General features: G+C 45.0%; 1 long non-coding RNA gene across 1 annotated transcript; it reads left to right on the top strand.

Moving 5' to 3' along the window:
- The first annotated feature begins 4,698 nt into the window (after nt 1-4,698).
- On the top strand, nt 4,699-13,323 carry LOC117503003. Its single transcript, XR_004558450.1, has 4 exons — nt 4,699-4,767; nt 6,839-6,968; nt 7,350-7,373; nt 13,201-13,323. It is a non-coding gene; the product is annotated as an uncharacterized LOC117503003 (long non-coding RNA).
- Nucleotides 13,324-19,066: the final 5,743 nt, after the last annotated feature.

The raw sequence follows: 19,066 nt of genomic DNA, 5'->3' as shown, positions 1-19,066 counted from the left end.
CATCGGTCGAATTCTCTTCTCCAGTACTCTGGAATAGACCTTACCGTGGAGGCTGAGGAGTGTGATCCCCCTATAGTTGGAACACACCCTCCGGTCCCCCTTCTTAAACAGAGGGACCACCACCCCGGTCTGCCAATCCAGAGGCACTGTCCCCGATCGCCACGCGATGTTGCAGAGGCGTGTCAGCCAAGACAGTCCCACAACATCCAGAGACTTAAGGTACTCAGGAAGGATTTCATCCACCCCAGGAGCCTTCTAACCACCTCGGTGACTTCGGCCTGGGTAATGGATGAGTCCACCTCTGAGTCCCCAGTCTCTGCTTCCTCTTCGGAAGACGTGACGATGGGATTGAGGAGATCCTCAAAGTATTCCTTCCACTGCACGACAACATCCCCAGTCAGGGTCAACAGCTCCCCACCCGCACTGTAAACAGTGCGGGTGGAGAGCTGCTTCCGCCTCCTGAGGCGTCGGATGGTTTGCCAGAATCTCTTTGAGGCCGACTGATAGTCCTCCTCCATGGCCTCCCCGAACTCCTCCCAGACCCGAGTTTTTGCCTCTGCGACTGCACAGGCTGTGGCACGCTTGGCCTGCCAGTACTTGTCAGCTGCCTCTGGGGTCCCACCTACCAACAAAGATAAGTAGGACTCCTTCTTCAACTTGACGGCATCCCTTACTTCCGGCGTCCACCACCGGGTTCGGGGACTGCCGCCGCGACAGGCACCAGAGACCTTGCGACCACAGCTACGAGCGGCCGCATCGACAATGGAGGTGGAGAACATGGTCCACTCGAACTCCATGTCTCCAACCTCCCCCAGGATCTGGCAGAAGCTCTCCTGGAGATAGGAGTTGAAGACCTCGCTGACAGAGGGTTCCACCAGTCATTCCCAGCAGACCCTCACGATACGTTTGGGCCTGCCACGTCTGACCGGCTTCCTCCCCTCCCAGCGGATCCAACTCACCACCAGGTGGTGATCGGTCGACAGCTCTGCCCCTCTCTTCACTTGAGTGTCCGAGACACATGGCCGAAGGTCAGATGATACGACTACAAAGTCGATCATCGACCTCCGGCTCAGGGTGTCCTGGTGCCACGTGCATTTATGGACACCCTTGTGCTCGAACATGGTGTTCGTGATGGACAAACTGTGACTAGCACTGAAGTCCAACAACTGAACACCACTCGGGTTCAGATCGGGAAGGCCGTGCTTCCCGATCACCCCCCTCCAGGTCTCACTGTCGCCGCCCTGGTGGGCGTTGAAATCTCCCAGGAAAACAGTGGAGTCCCCAGTCAGAGCGCTATCTAGTACCCCTCCCAGGGACTCCAGGAAGGTCGGGTACTCTGCACTGCTGCTCGGCCTACGAGACAACGGTGAGAGACCTGTCCCCAACCCGAAGGCGTAGGGACGCGACCCTCTCGTTCACTGGAGTGAACTCCAACACATGGCGACTGAGCTGGGGAGCAACAAGCAATGCGACCCCAGCTCTCCGCCTCTCCCCGTGGGCAACGCCAGAAAAATGAAGCGCCCAGCCCCTCTCCAGGAGTTGGGTACCAGAGCCCAAGCTGTGCATGGAGGTGAGCCCGACTATCTCTAGTTGGTATCTCTCAACCTCCCGCACAAGCTCAGGCTCCTTCCTCCCCAGTGAGGTGACATTCCACATCCCAACAGCAAGGGGCTGTGAGCATGGACCGGGCCGCCGGGCCACCCGCCCTCGACCGCCACCCAATCCTCTGCACCCAACCCCATGGCCCCCTCTGCATTTGGTGAACCCACAGGAGGCACTGTATATATATCATTCTTGTCACAAACTCCACTTCCATCTCTTCAAAACATTTCCAAGCCTCCACTCTCATGCCATCTGAACTAACTGCCTTTCCACTCTTCATTTTCTTCATAGCTGCCTTCACTAATCTGTTGCACTTCCTCATTCACTCCCTCCACAACACTCAGTCTTTGCTCTCATTTTCTTCATTCATCAGCTCTTCAAAATACTCCCTCCACTGCACATTTCAATCTGCACACTTTAATCACTCTAACGTGCCACACATCCTTTCCAGCTCAGACCCTGTCTGATCTTTACTCCTTCCTTAATGTTCAACTTCATGTACAGCTCTTGACACTGTGTGCAGCCAATACATTCTGAGTGCTGGTCCCAAGCCCGGATAAATGAGGAGGGTAGAAGGAGGCAGGGCGTTAACCTTAAAGTTTGTCAAATCTCAGCCACATAGGGTGTGCAGCCAGTACACTGAGTGCCGGTAATAAGCCTGGATATATGTGTAGGGTTGTGTCTGGAAGGGCATCAGATGTAAAACAAGCTGAAATAAAGATGCAGAGTACAAACTGAATTTCCATACTGGATCGGCTGAGACCCGGGTTAACAATGACCGCCACCGGTGCTGTTGCCGAACAGGGTGCTGGTGGAAATTGGGCTACTGCTAGGCGAAGAAGAGGAGGAGGAGAACGTGTCCACAGACAGGGGGAGAAGAGGAAAACTAGGGTGAAGAAGAAGAAGAGAAAGCATCCAGAGATAGCAGGAGCAAAATAAAACTAGAAGGGTAGAAGTGAGAGTCGGAACACTGAATGTTGGCAGAATGAGTGGAAAAGGGAGAGAGCTGGCTGATATGATGGAGAGGAGAAAGGTAGACATATTGTCTGTGCAAGAGTCCAAGTGGAAGGGAAGTAAGGACAGGCGCATAAGTGGAGGGTTCAAGTTATTGTCTCATGGTGTGCATTGCTAGAGATGGTGTTGAGAATGGTGTTGGGGTTATTTTAAAGGAAGAGTATGTTGGAGGTTAAGCAAGTGTCTGACAGGGTGATGAGTGTGAAGTTGGAAATTGAAGGTTGATGATGAAAATCATCAGTGCATATGCCCCACAGGTTGAGACAAATGAGAAAGAGGATTTCTATAGTGAGTTAGATGAGGTGGTGGAGAGTGTGCCCAAGCATGAAAGACTGGTGACAGGAGTGGACTTCAATGGGCATGTTGGCGAAGGGAACAGAGGTGATGAGGAAGGAATGGGTAGATATGGTACCAAGGATAGGAATGCGGAAGGACATATGGGAGTTGATTTTGCAAAAAGGATGGAAATGGCTGTAGTGAACACCTACTTTAAGAAAAAGAATGAGCACAGGATGACATAAGAGTGGAGGAAGGTGCACACAGGTGCACTACATAGGATGGTGGTTTGTAGGACAACTTTAGTGTTGAAGAAGAGGAAGAGAGTCAGAGCTCAACAAAGGATCAGATGGTGGAAGTTGAATGAGGAAGACTATTGTGTAAAATTCAGTGAGCAGGTGAGAGAGGCACTGGATGGAAGGAAAGAAATTATGGACAATTGGAAAAGTACTGCAGATGTGAGGGAGACAGCTAAAAAGGTACTGGGTGGGACATCTGGACAGTGGAAGGAAGACAATGAGACTTGGTGGTGGATTGAAGATGCTCAGGAAAGTATAAGGAGAAAGAGGTTGGTGAAAAAGAATTGAGATATTCAAAAAGATGAAGAAAGCAGATAGGAGTCCAAAGAGATGGGGAAAAGAGAAGTGGCAAAAGGCATATGGGGAGCTGTACATGAACTTGAACAGGAAGGAAGGAGAAAAGGACTTGTACCAAATAGCCAGATAAAGGGACAGAGCTGGAAAGGATCTGGAAGCAGGTTAGGGTGGTAAAGGAAACAGATGGTAAAGTGCTGAGAGTTTGTTGAGAAGGTGGAGGGAATATTTTGAGGAGCTGATGAATGAAGAAAATGAGAGAGAGAAAAGGCTGGATGATGTGGTGAGAGAAAGTCAGGAAGTACAAGAGATTAGTGAGGAAGAAGTGAGGGCAGCTATGAAGAGGATGAAGAATGGAAAGGCAGTTGGTTCAGATGACATTCCAGTGGAGGCATGGAAATGTCTAGGAGAAATGGCAGTGGAGTTTCTAACCAAATTGTTTAATGAAATCTTGGAAAGTGAAAGGATACCTGAGGAGTGGAGAAAATCTATAAAATATATAAAAAAATCAAAATGTAAACGCTTTTTCACATCACTGTACCTTTGACCCCAAATAAAATACTCCTCACAAATCTATGGACTGATTTATAAATTAAATATTATGCTCTCTTCAGTGTACAACAAAAGTGGGAAGTCAGAAATCAAAATTATGCCTTTTTCCATTTCAACATGTTTGATGCACCAAGTGTGGAAAAACCCTACGACATTCTCTGGATTTAATATTTCTTTTGTATGAACAACAAACTCTCATCAGACAGAGGGGGGAAAAGGCACAAGATGAATACATTAATATTTGATTCAATTAAACATTAGATAAATATTATTATGCAAGCTGCCAATTTGGGTGGTTATGTCAAATGTTGACATTGGAGTTAAAAAAAAAAACCTTTACCAGTTAATTGACCTCATAGGAATTCTAACCCGTTTGCAATTTCTTTGATTTTTTCCACATCTGAATTTAGAAATTTTATATTGACTAATACATTCTGCTCTTAGGTTGTGTCTATTTTATTAAATATTTAAGACATTTTTAAATAATTATAAAGTTATTTTTTAAATAAATTATTAGGTTTCTTCAGTGATCTTTCGACAGCACCAAAAAGTATTCTAGTAACTTACTTTTTTTTTTTTGTCTTCCCGTTTTGTCCCCCTCAACCAGATAGTGATTAACTTGTGTCACCGTGTGGTGGTGCAATAGATTTACATGTCCGCGCACAGCTGCAACATTGAGGGAAGAAGAAGTGCTGATTTGACCTTCTTCCTGCAGTGTCGCGTTTAGAAGGTAAGCGGCTGATTAAAATAGCTAAAACGCGGTTTTGAAGTAGTTTTAGTCAAAGCACAAAGTTGGTGCTTTATGTTAGTCCTCCAGAATGACTTTTTATATATGTAATAATATACTTGCAGCGCCTGTGTGGTCCAGCTATTTAGCTAGTTGCTAATGGTGGGAAGAGTTGATGCTGCTAACGTGCTAGCACGACATTTAGCACTAAGTGGTCTAAGGATAAGGATGTCACCAGTGGATGACACTAAGGATGTCACCTTTCATGTATTTCATTATTATTAACTTTCTGCAAACGGCAGCTGGGAACCACGCCAGTATGATAATGAACTTCTGTCATTCAAGTTACTTAAGAGTAATTATGTTGTTGAGACCTGATCGAACACGCTGATCAAGAGCAACTAAACCGAGGGTCAGGCTAACTCTTGAGAAAGGGTAACGTGTTGTTCTCAAGCGGTTGACTTTATATGAATGAGAATTAAATTTATGGTTACGTATCGCAGATTTTAAATTAGCTGATTCAGGCATAAGTTTAGCTTACGGTTGGATTGTTACACACGGAATTGTGGAAGTTTAGCTCTGATCTCACCTGCCCTTCATGTTATCCATGTATACCTGCTGCAATCACAGATGAGTAAAGTCTGGTGTTTTCTCACTCTTGATCGGTATGTATGTGGAGAAAGGTCCAAGAGGGAGCAGGCTGGCTTTACATCTGCTGACTCCACCAGGTGATTTCACTGATGAACTCATCCCATCTGCTCAAATCATGTTAATTTGTGAAATGACCTGGTGGAGTCAGTAGTTGCAAAGAAAACCTGCTCTCTCTTGGCCCTTTCTGGAATGTCTCTGGCCACTAGTACCTTAAAGGACTTATGAATAGCATTTGAAATATTCAAATGACAGCCAATAGCTATTTTGTCTTTAAAACAAATTTAATGGTCTGTTGTGTAAAGTTTAAAGCAACACTCCCTCTGTGCTCTGAGCCTTTCTGTCTGCTGCTTACATTTTTAGTACATGCATGTTTCATGCATGACATTTCTACATGTGTACCTGCTTTGTGAAAGTTGCTCCTCTTCAAATTTATAAAAAGACTGCAGTATTCAATACTCATTCCATAGATTATTTTCCCCCTCCCCATGATAGCAGCAGCTTTCCATAAATCCCATTTAGAGGCTTCAGACCAGAAGCATGCACAACATGCTGAGCTGGTTTTGATGTAAACTATGGAGGCCCACCATATTCTGTCATCCTGCTGCAGATCCATAGATAAGTTACAGTTCTCATAATGTAAGGTTTATCTTAATGTTGTGGTGACCAAGTGGTTAGTGCGCTTGGTTTCAGTGTGGAAGGTTTCCGGTTCAAAACCCACTCCTGCCACATTTATCCATGTAATGTGGTGAAAAACATGTGCCAAGTCAGCATGCAGGCCCACCTTGGAGCTGCTGTGGCGACCCCAAGTAAAAAAACTAAGTGAACAGCTGAAGAAGCTTACTATCTTAATGTTGTGCTTCTACAAAGCACTAGTAAGTCGCATTTAAAAAAAACACTAACTAGTTGAAGCTATGTTGTTGTGAATGTACAGTAGCAGATAGATGACATTACTGCTGAAGTTATAATTGATGGATCGTAGTCCCATAGGACTCTGTGTTAAAATGTCCAACTTTAGAGCTGAAATAAACATGTTTACAGCCTGGTACAAAAATGGTTTTAGTTTCAATAGCTAGTTTTCTCCTCCATGACAACTGTACAGGGGGTGATGAATATTTTCTGACTTCTTACTTTGACATTTTAAACCATAATGTTTTGTAAATTTGGGGCGTAGTTGCTTTGAGTGACAGTGGCTGAAGTTAGCGACTCCACCTCTTGTCTTTAGTTCGGTGGCCACTCAATGCTGCTGGTAGTGGAGACTGTGTCATTTTGGGGTATTTTATTACAAACACCTGGAATAATACAGCTTGATGTGTGGTGAAACATCCTAAAGGATCATTTAAGAATTACAAAAATATTTTTCAGCCTGTATAAATAGTATGAACTTTTCTGTTTTGTTTTTTTTCCTTTACCTCCCTACATACAGATGTCTGGACTACAGGTTGGAATTAAGAATTTGTGGGCCAGGTTGGGCCCATACTACACTAAGGCATACCCAGAGGTGTGGGTTGGTTTCGTTCTCACGACATATGCCTATTACAAAATTTCCTATGGAGGTGAGTACTTAATGACTGACGTAGGAAATGAAGCTGTGCTTTTCCATACCAACTGTGTTTTCTTGCATGGATTTTGAGAAGTGATTTGGGGTAATTTTGGGGTGCTGAATCTGAATCTGAGCTCAGATTTCCTCCATCACGTGAAACTAACAGAAACAAACACTAAAAATAATTACAAAATAAAGTGAAATTCATCACTGGATTAATGCTACCAGAAATGAGTTTATCGGCTAAAAATAAAAACTGATGTTATGACACAATGCATTGTGGTTTGATTTATTTTTTTTTCTCTCTCTCTCCTTTCTTTCTCCTGTATGTGATAGGGAGAGTTGTAAGTGAAAGTTTTGCAGTTATTAATATCACGTCTTTAATTTCTTACAGGAAAGAAGAAGGCTGTGCAGGACAGTAAGTAGTCATACAACACGTTACTAAATTAATTTGACTTTTACCATCTGAAGTGACAAACCTACACTTTAACTTTTGCTGTGTAGAAACTTATTGGAAATCACGGAATTCGGTTATGTTAAACCATTAAAGAAGCAGGTCTCATTTTAGAATTCCCTCACTAATGCTAATGTACGTTAGCCGTGGTGTCTTCCTGCAGGAGGGTTTGAATCGTTTCCCCACACATGCTGACTGTTCGCTGTTTAATGTGCAGGTTAAGAAGTGTGTTACGATCACATGTGTTCCAGTCGGTGACAGGAAAATCCCATAAAATCAGTCAATAAGTAAAAGTAATATGAGTATATGTGTGTGTGTGTGTGTGTGTGTGTGTGTGTGTTGTGTGTGTGTGTGTGTGTGTGTGTGTGTGTGTGTGTGTATTTATTTTATGAAAGAAGACAAGTTGAATTTATTTTTGTATTTCTACATTTATTTCTGTGTGTGATAAGTGGGTGGGCGGGCCTAACCTCACTCGGCCCAGGGTTGGTCAGCTCTGCGAACCAGACAGAAATGACCTGTTTTTATGCTAACCTGTCAGCCGCACATTAGGTCCTCCAGTGGCAGACCTGCTGCAGGTTGCAGCAGCTTACCAGCTGCTGTCATTTTCAACAGATAACCTGTGTGACTGGGGTTCATTTATCACGCCTCTTTAACCAATCCTCCACTGAGTGAGGTTAGGACCACCTACCTTATTAAGATACAGACAGAGATACAAAAAAATTAAAAGGAAATCTAGAAAACAAATGTAGAAATACAAAAAATAATACATGTAGAAATCCATTCATAATTAAATGTAGAAATACATTAAAAGAGATGAATATTTAAAAAAAATGTGTAAAAATACAGAAATAGCCCCAAATAATAGTTGATGCCTGGGAATGAAGAAATAAATCCCAGATGGTAGTTTATTGTAATTACTCCCCTTTACATGAGTATCTAATGTGTTGATTTGAGAGATATATATATATATATATACACTCAACAAAAATATAAACGCAACACTTTTGGTTTTGCTCCCATTTGTATGAGATTGAACTCAAAGATCTAAAACTTTTTCCACATACACAATATCACCATTTCCCTCAAATATTGTTCACAAACCAGTCTAAATCTGTGATAGTGAGCACTTCTCCTTTGCTGAGATAATCCATCCCACCTCACAGGTGTGCCATACCAAGATGCTGATTAGACACCATGATTAGTGCACAGGTGTGCCTTAGACTGCCCACAATAAAAGGCCACTCTGAAAGGTGCAGTTTTATCACACAGCACAATGCCACGGATGTCGCAAGATTTGAGGGAGCGTGCAATTGGCATGCTGACAGCAGGAATGTCAACCAGAGCTGTTGCTCGTGTATTGAATGTTCATTTCTCTACCATAAGCCGTCTCCAAAGGTGTTTCAGAGAATTTGGCAGTACATCCAACCAGCCTCACAACCGCAGACCACGTGTAACCACACCAGCCCAGGACCTCCACATCCAGCATGTTCACCTCCAAGATCGTCTGAGACCAGCCACTCGGACAACTGCTGAAACAATCGGTTTGCATAACCAAAGAATTTCTGCACAAACTGTCAGAAACCGTCTCAGGGAAGCTCATCTCCATGCTCGTCGTCCTCATCGGGGTCTCGACCTGACTCCAGTTCGTCGTCGTAACCGACTTGAGTGGGCAAATGCTCACATTCGCTGGTGTTTGGCACGTTGGAGAGGTGTTCTCTTCACGGATGAATCCCGGTTCACACTGTTCAGGGCAGATGGCAGACAGCGTGTATGGCGTCGTGTGGGTGAGCGGTTTTCTGATGTCAATGTTGTGGATCGAGTGGCCCATGGTGGCGGTGGGGTTATGGTATGGGCAGGTATCTGTTATGGACGAAGAACACAGGTGCATTTATTGATGGCATTTTGAATGCACAGAGATACCGTGACAAGATCCTGAGGCCCATTGTTGTGCCATACATCCAAGAACATCACCTCATGTTGCAGCAGGATAATGCACAGCCCCATGTTGCAAGGATCTGTACACAATTCTTAGAAGCTGAAAATGTCCCAGTTCTTGCATGGCCGGCATACTCACCGGACATGTCACCCATTGAGCATGTTTGGGATGCTCTGGACCGGCGTACACGACAGCGTGTAGCAGTTCCTGCCAATATCCAGCAACTTCGCACAGCCATTGAAGAGGAGTGGACCAACATTCCACAGGCCACAAGTGACAACCTGATCAACTCTGTGAAGGAGATGTGTTGCACTGCATGAGGCAAATGGTGGTCACACCAGATACTGACTGGTATCCCCCCCCCCAATAAACAAACCTGCACCTTTCAGAGGGCCTTTTATTGTGGGCAGTCTAAGGCACACCTGTGCACTAATCATGGTGTCTAATCAGCATCTTGATATGGCACACCTGTGAGGTGGGATGGATTATCTCAGCAAAGTAGAAGTGCTCACTATCACAGATTTAGACTGGTTGTGAACAATATTGAGTGAAATGGTGATATTGTGTATGTGGAAAAAGTTTAGATCTTTGAGTTCATCTCCTACAAAAATGGGAGCAAAACCAAAAGTGTTTGTGTTTATATTTTTGTTGAGTGTGTGTGTGTATATATATAGTATGTGTATATATATATACACACTTTACTACTACTATTTTTTTTTTGTCCTCTGTAATCCCAAGCAGCCATAAAAGCAGTGTTGTTGGGTGAAGAAAAGGGTGACACCACTGAACAAAAAAACGGGCGGAGAAACATCAGTTTTCTGTGTAGTTACAGAGTCTGTCCACTAGATGTCACTGCCATGTAGAAGATCCACGCCTGCCATCAGTCTCACTTCCAGCTCTGCTTTCCTGAAGATTTCACACACTGATAAGACACAGGGGCACTTTATGGACCAAATGGCTAAAAGAGTAACCAGTTGTACAACCCCTGGCAAAAATTATGGAATCACCGGCCTCAGAGGATGTTCATTCAGTTGTTTAATTTTGTAGGAAAAAAGCAGATCACAGACATGACACAAAACTAAAGTCATTTCAAATGGCAACTTTCTGGCTTTAAGAAACACTAAGAAATCAGGAAAGAAAATGTGGCAGTCAGTAACGGTTACTTTTTTAGACCAAGCAGAGGGAAAAAAATATGGAATCATTCAGTTCTGAGGAAAAAATGATGGAATCATGAAAAACAAAAGAACGCTCCAACACATCACTAGTATTTGTTGTACCACCTCTGGCTTTTATAACAGCTTGCAGTCTCTGAGGCATGGACTTAATGAGTGACAAACAGTACTCTTCATCAATCTGGCTCCAACTTTCTCTGATTTGCTGTTGCCAGAGCAGCTTTGCAGGTTGGAGCCTTGTCATAGACCATTTTCTTCAACTTCCAGCAAAGATTTTCAATTGGATTAAGATCCAGACTATTTGCAGGCCATGACATTGACCCTATGTGTCTTTTTGCAAGGAATGTTTTCACAGTTTTTGCTCTATGGCAAGATGCATTATCATCTTGAAAAATGATTTCATCATCCCCAAACATCCTTTCAATTGATGGGATAAGAAAAGTGTCCAAAATATCAACGTAAACTTGTGCATTTACCTGACATGCAGCCCATATCATCAATGACTGTGGAAACATTCAGGCAGTCATCTTTATAAATCTCATTGGAACGGCACCAAACAAAAGTTCCAGCATCGTCACCTTGCCCAATGCAGATTCGAGATTCATCACTGAATATGACTTTCAATCCAGTCATCCACAGTCCACGATTGCTTTTCCTTAGCCCATTGTAACCTTGTTTTTTTTTTCTGTTTAGGTGTTAATGAGGGCTTTCGTTGATCTTTTCTGTATGTAAATCCCATTTCCTTTAGGCAGTTTCTTACAGTTCGGTCACAGACGTTGACTTCCAGTTTTCTCCCATTCGTTCCTCATTTGTTTTGTTGTGCATTTTTCGATTTTTGAGACATATTGCTTTGTTTTCTGTCTTGACGCTTTGATGTCTTCCTTGGTCTACCAGTATGTTTGCCTTTAACAACCCTCCCATGTTGTTTGTATTTGGTCCAGTGTTTAGGACACAGCTGACTGTGAACAACCAACATCTTTTGCAACATTGCGTGATGATTTACCTCTTTTAAGAGTTTGATAATCCTCTCCTTTGTTTCAATTGACATCTCTCGTGTTGGAGCCTGATTCATGTCAGTCCACTTGGTTGCAACAGCTCTCCAAGGTGTGATCACTCCTTTTTAGATGCAGACTAATGAGCAGACCTGATTTGATGCACGTGTTAGTTTTGGGAATGAAATTTACAGGGTGATTCTATAATTTATTCCTCAGAGTTGAGTGAGTCCATATTTTTTTCCCTCTGCTTGGTCTAAAAAAGTAACACGTTACTGACTGCCACATTTTTTTTTTCTTGATTTCTTATAGTATTTCTTAAAGCCAGAAAGTTGCCATTTGAAATGACTTTAGTTTGTGTCATGTCTGTGATCTGCTTTTTTTTTTTTTTACAAAATTAAACACTGAATGAACATCCCCCGAGGCCGGTGATTCCATAATTATTGCCAGGAGTTGTATAACCAAGTGTGCACAGACACACACCATACAGCTGCACTGCAAAATTAAGATTTTCCTACCTTACCGTCAAATACCATCACTATTGGTACATTCCTAAAATAAAACTATCAATAATTCATCTGCAGCTTTTGCAGACATCAGCAATATCCCACCATGTGAGTGTCCACGTGCAGGTGTGTGCGTCTGTGGGTGGTAATAAACATGAATAATTATTCCACTGCCGTCAGTCAGAGCAGGAGGATCCATGCAGCAGACTGAGCAACGTTATGTGAGGAGGGAAATCCTGCGCAGTGTAGACTAACTAACTTCAGTCTACGTGGAGAAGTTGTTGTGTACTCAACGCATGTATTTTAAAGGGGTATTAATGTTGTCAAATTTATTTCTATGTGCCTTTTTTGTAAATAAGCATAATCCCTTCTGAGCACAATTACTGCAGCAGGACACGCCCTGATTGTCACCAAATGTGATATATGCATTATAAAGCCTATGGATTTTAGGGTCAAAGGTCAAAATCAGTGCGCTGTACTTTGTAAAAACCTTGTGCAGAAATGTGTCACTTATCACTGTTTGGCTTGAGTGCTGTTGGTTAGTGCAGAACACATTTTTGGATCATTACAAGTCAACTTCCTCTTCAGAGTTAATCTCTGATAGATTTATTGTACCACAAGCAGGCCTCACATCACTAAGGAAGAGGGGAAAATGAACGGCCTGGAATGAGTGACTGTCCTGGGGTATAGTATAAACTGTAGAGGTGCTCGTTCAGAGATGGCTGTGAGGAGGAAGCCCCAGTTGTGGAGATCATGTATATTGTGCTGCACTTCTACAGTCAGACCTTGAATTCAGCCACAGGTTCCCCAGTTAACCCCAAAATTCTCCCAATTAGTCATTAAGAAGCTTTTAAAAAGTAATTCCATTGATGTGTGAAATCTTCATGCTGTTTAAACAGGGATTTATTTTGGTTTATGTAAACATTTGATTCAATGAACATATGAATTGGTCGATTAAAAATGGAAATAAATGCATCCTGTAATTCAGTTTTTTTTTTTTTTAAATAAAAGTAATAATAACATTCTGACCATATTGCTGCACAGTTGGAAAACAATCAGGTTTGCAAGTGTTTGGTCAGGGTGTATGTAAACCTATGGCCTCCACTGTAGCTACTAAGTGAGTAGTTGAGAATTCTTTCTGTATCACGTCACATTTGTCAAAACCATGTCCTCATGTGTTTGCAGAACTGTCCCACTGATGTTTGCAGCATACTGCCTGACTCCGCCCACTGTGGAAAAAGGCTCCGGTCCACAACCCCACCCTCAAGTTTTGTTGTTAATATGGAACAAATAAACTTATTCACAGTCTTGGAGTTGTTGTTTTGTTTTCTGGATTGTGTCATTTGTTGTCATCGGTTCTGTGGTAGAACTTATACCACCTGTAGGTGGAGTTTTTTTGCTGCAGGTTGACCAGTAACACCTGCCATCGAGATGGACGCCGGAATCTGACAGGAAAATACGGTGTTACCATCCACGGTTTTCACAATGAACAATTCCTGAGTGGGTGTAATCAGATTCCATGCAGGATGGATGGAGCTGATAAATGTATCACAATTAAACTTCTTTAAACAATATTTTTTTTTCCCCAAAACATGTGATGAAGTTGTCCTTTTACCCAATAGTTTCTAAATGTCACATTCCTCAGATTAACCATTTTAAAGGTGGAAATGTGCTTTCATGTTGATGTTTCTTTATGAGTGATTATCAGGATGTCTAATTGGGGTCATGACCTTTCCAGTCTCTGATGGTGTCAATTGCTTCCACATTGGAACTGTTGAAACTAAAAATGGTTAATTAACCTACAGACTTCATTTTAAATCTCATACTTTGACGACATTTAGGAAAAAAATGGAACTGTTGTTGATTATGCTGTTATGGCAATTATGTCCCTGATAATTTTGAAAATAAAACGGTATAATCCCAAATAATGAACACTGATTTCTAAAAGAAAAGACACTTTTCATAATGGTTGTGTTTTCCTTATAAATATTTGTTTTCAAAATATTTAGAAAGTTTTATTTTACAGATGTTGGGGACATATTAAATGTGTGCTGTACTTTTATGCTGCCCAATCTATTTCTAGAAGATGAAACTTGAGACTCAGGAAAAGATGGTGATGGAGAAGTAGATGAGCACTCAGCGCTGCTGGCCATCAGCCAACAGTTCCACATCTGAATCCCTTGATCATAAACATGCTTTAGTTTCATGAGTTAACTAATTACGTGTGTCATTGAAAGGAAATATGGTACTGTGTGAGAGCAGAGGGCAGAGCCTTTAACCTTAATGCTGACCCTTTATACTGATTCCTTTGACCTTTCAACAATAACTCCACCACCTCCTGGTGACCACCAGAGCAAGCAGGGAGAGCAGTGTGTTCTTTTATTGATCAGAGGCTAGGTAATCACATCTCTAAATGGTCAATTATTGATCAAAGGATCATAATCACTGTCAGTGGTCAAGATTTGCATCAAATGTGAACAGGATCTAAGGTCAGAATCAAAGTCTTTGGGGCTGGAGAGCGTGCCAGCCTTCACTCCACCAGAAGGACGCTATTTCTGTTTTTACACTTTTTATGCACCAGCGGGTGAAATAAATGTATTGTTTTGGAACCGCTTTTCTGTTATTTGTAGCGCTGGGTTCCGTCTGACGCAGGTATCGCTCCTCAAACCCACGTCGACACATAACATTAGTTTCTGAAGCCAAGGTTTTCCACTTCTGAGAGTACTTAGTACAGGATTTCTTAGTTTTTTTATTTTAATAAATTTGCAAAAAAAACAAACACAAAAAACAAAACTTTTTCATTATCACTATGGGGTGTTGTGGGTAAAATTTTGATGGAAAAAAATTATTTACTTCACTTTGGTATGAGGGCTGCAACAAACAAACATGTGGAAAAAAATGCTGTGATACTTTCGTGATGCACCGTACATATCCATCCATCCATTTTCTTCCGCTTTATCCGAGTTGGGTTGCGGGGGCAGCAAGCTCAAGCAAAGCCGCCCAGACCTCCTGATCCACACACACCTCCCCAGCTCCTCTGGGGGAACCCCAAGGCGTTCCCAAGCAGCCCGAGAGATGTTAGTCCCTCCAGCGTTTCCTGGGTCTTCCCTGGGGCCCTCCTCCCAATGGGACGTGCCGGACACCTCTCCCATCGAGGCGTCCAGGGGGCATCCGGAAAAGATGCCCGAGCCACCTCAACTGACTCCTTTCGACATGGAGGAGCAGCGGCTTGACCCGAGCTCCTCCCGAGTCACCAAGCTCCTCACCCTATCTCTAAGGGCGCCCAGCCACCCTGCGTAGGAAACTCATCTCGCCGCTTGTAATCGCGATCTCGTTCTTCGGTCATAAGCCAAATCCTTCATGACCTAGGTGAGGATCGGAACGTAGATCGATTGGTAATTGAGAGCTCTGCCCCCCTACTCAGCTCTCTCTTCACCACAATGGTACGATACAGCGACCGCATCACTGCAGATGCTGCACCGCTCCTCTATCGATCTCACGCTCCATCCGTCCCTCACTCGTGAACAAGACCCCGATAACTTAAAACTCCTCCACTTGAGGCAAGGACACTCCACCGCCCTGAAGAGGGCAAAGCACCTTTTCCGTTCGAGAACCATGGCCTCGGATTTGGAGGTGCGATTTCATCCCGGACACTTCACACTTCTGCTGCAAACCCGCCCCGTGCAAGTGAAGGTCCTGATTTGATGAAGCCAACAGAACCACATCGCCACAAACAGCAGAGGATTCTGTGGTTCCCAAACCAAACCAGACCCTCTACACCCTGGCTGCGCCTAGAAATTCTGTCCATAAAAATAATGAACAGAACCGGTGACAAAGGGTAGCCCTGGTGGAGGCCAACGTGCACTGGAAACAAGTTTGACTTACTACGCAATGCGAACCAAGCTCCTGCTGCGGTCATACAGGGACCAGATAGCCCTTAGCAAAGACCCCGGACCCCGTACCCCCGGAGCACCCCCCACAGGGTGCCTTGAGGGACACAGTCGAACGCCTTCTCCAGATCCACAAAACACATGTGGACTGGTTGACGAACTCCCATGAACCCTCGGCAACCAAAGGAGCGTGTAGAGCTGGTCCAGTGTGCCGCAACCAGGATGAAAAACACACTGCTCCTCCTGAATCGAGGTTCGACCATCGGCGAATTCTCTTCTCCAGTACTCTGGAATAGACCTTACCGTGGAGGCTGAGGAGTGTGATCCCCCTATAGTTGGAACACACCCCTCCGGTCCCCCTTCTTAAACAGAGGGACACCACCACCGGTCTGCCAATCCAGAGGCACTGTCCCCGATCGCCACGCGTGGTGCAGAGGCGTGTCAGCCAAGACAGTCCCACAACATCCAGAGACTAAGGTACTCAGGAAGGATTTCATCCACCCCAGGAGCCTTCTAACCACCTCGGTGACTTCGGCCTGGGTAATGGATGAGCTCCACCTCTGAGTCCCCAGTCTCTGCTCCTCTTCGGAAGACGTGACCGTGGGATTGGAGAGATCCTCAAAGTATTCCTTCCACTGCACGACAACATCCCCAGTCAGGGTCAACAGCTCCCCACCCGCACTGTAACAGTGCGGGTGGAGAGCTGCTTCCGCCTCCTGAGGCGTCGGATGGTTTGCCAGAATCTCTTTGAGGCCGACTGATAGTCCTCCTCATGGCCTCCCCGAACTCCTCCCAGACCCGAGTTTTGCCTCTGCGACTGCCACGGCTGTGCACGCTTGGCCTGCCAGTACTGTCAGCTGCCTCTGGGGTCCCACCTACCAACAAAGATAAGTAGGACTCCTTCTTCAACTTGACGGCATCTCTTACTTCCGGCGTCCACCGCCGGGTTCGGGGACTGCCGCCGCGACAGGCACCAGAGACCTTGTGACCACAGCTACGAGCGGCCGCATCGACAATGGAGGTGGAGAACATGGTCCACTCGAACTCCATGTCTCCAACCTCCCCCAGGATCTGGCAGAAGCTCTCCTGGAGATAGGAGTTGAAGACCTCGCTGACAGAGGGTTCCACCAGTCATTCCCAGCAGACCCTCACGATACGTTTGGGCCTGCCACGTCTGACCGGCTTCCTCCCCTCCCAGCGGATCCAACTCACCACCAGGTGGTGATCGGTCGACAGCTCTGCCCCTCTCTTCACTTGAGTGTCCGAGACACATGGCCGAAGGTCAGATGATACGACTACAAAGTCGATCATCGACCTCCGGCTCAGGGTGTCCTGGTGCCACGTGCAATTTATGGACACCCTTGTGCTCGAACATGGTGTTCGTGATGGACAACTGTGACTAGCACTGAAGTCCACAACTGAACACCACTCGGGTTCAGATCGGGAAGGCCGTGCTTCCCGATCACACCCCTCCGGTCTCACTGTCGCCGCCCTGGTGGGCGTTGAAATCTCCCAGGAAAACAGGTGAGTCCCCAGTCAGAGCGCTATCTAGTACCCCTCCCAGGGACTCCAGGAAGGTCGGGTACTCTGCACTGCTGCTCGGCCTACGAGACAACGGTGAGAGACCTGTCCCCAACCGAAGCGTAGGGACGGCGACCCTCTCGTTCACTGGAGTGAACTCCAATACACATGGCGACTGAGCTGGGGAGCAACAAGCAATGCGACCCCAGCTCTCCGCCTCTCCCCGTGGGCAACGCCAGAAAATGAAGCGCCCAGCCCCTCTCCAGGAGTTGGGTACCAGAGCCCAAGCTGTGCATGGAGGTGAGCCCGACTATCTCTAGTTGGTATCTCTCAACCTCCCGCACAAGCTCAGGCTCCTTCCTCCCCAGTGAGGTGACATTCCACATCCCAACAGCAAGGGGCTGTGAGCACTGGACCGGTGCCGCCGGGCCACCCGCCCTCGACCGCCACCCAATCCTCTGCACCCAACCCCATGGCCCCCTCTGCATTTGGTGAACCCACAGGAGGCACTGTATATATATCATTCTTGTCACAAACTCCACTTCCATCTCTTCAAAACATTTCCAAGCCTCCACTCTCATGCCATCTGAACTAACTGCCTTTCCACTCTTCATTTTCTTCATAGCTGCCTTCACTAATCTGTTGCACTTCCTCATTCACTCCCTCCACAACACTCAGTCTTTGCTCTCATTTTCTTCATTCATCAGCTCTTCAAATACTCCCTCCACTGCACATTTCAATCTGCACACTTTAATCACTCTAACGTGCCACACATCCTTTCCAGCTCAGACCCTGTCTGATCTTTACTCCTTCCTTAATGTTCAACTCATGTTACAGCTCTTGACACTGTGTGCAGCCAATACATTCTGAGTGCTGGTCCCAAGCCCGGATAAATGAGGAGGTAGAAGGAGGCAGGGGTTAACCTTAAAGTTTGTCAAATCTCAGCACATGGGTGTGCAGCCAGTACCATGAGTGCCGGTAATAAGCCTGGATATATGTGTAGGTTTGTGTCTGGAAGGGCATCAGATGTAAAACAAGCTGAAATAAAGAGGCAGAGTACAAACTGAATTTCCATACTGGATCGGCTGAGACCCGGGTAACAATGACCGCACCGGTGCTGTTGCGAACAGGGTGCTGGTGGAAATTGGGCTACTGCTAGGCGAAGAAGAGAGGAGGAGAACGTGTCCACAGACAGGGGGAGAAGAGGAAAACTAGGGTGAAGAAGAAGAAGAAGAAAGCATCCAGAGATAGCAGGAGCAAAATAAAACTAGAAGGGTAGAAGTGAGAGTCGGAACACTGAATGTTGCAGAATGAGTGGAAAGGGAGAGAGCTGGCTGATATGATGGAGAGGAGAAAGGTAGACATATTGTCTGTGCAAGAGTCCAAGTGGAAGGGAAGTAAGGACAGGCGCATAAGTGGAGGGTTCAAGTTATTGTCTCATGGTGTGCATTGCTAGAGATGGTGTTGAGAATGGTGTTGGGGTTATTTTAAAGGAAGAGTATGTTGGAAGGTTAAGCAAGTGTCTGACAGGGTGATGAGTGTGAAGTTGGAAATTGAAGGTTGATGATGAAAATCATCAGTGCATATGCCCCACAGGTTGAGACAAATGAGAAAGAGGATTTCTATAGTGAGTTAGATGA

The sequence above is a fragment of the Thalassophryne amazonica genome, chromosome 21 (assembly GCF_902500255.1).
Source record: "Thalassophryne amazonica chromosome 21, fThaAma1.1, whole genome shotgun sequence".
Classification (NCBI taxonomy): Eukaryota; Metazoa; Chordata; class Actinopteri; order Batrachoidiformes; family Batrachoididae; genus Thalassophryne; species Thalassophryne amazonica.
Note: the sequence above shows the minus strand (reverse complement) of the source record. Positions and strands in the feature narration are given on the sequence as shown.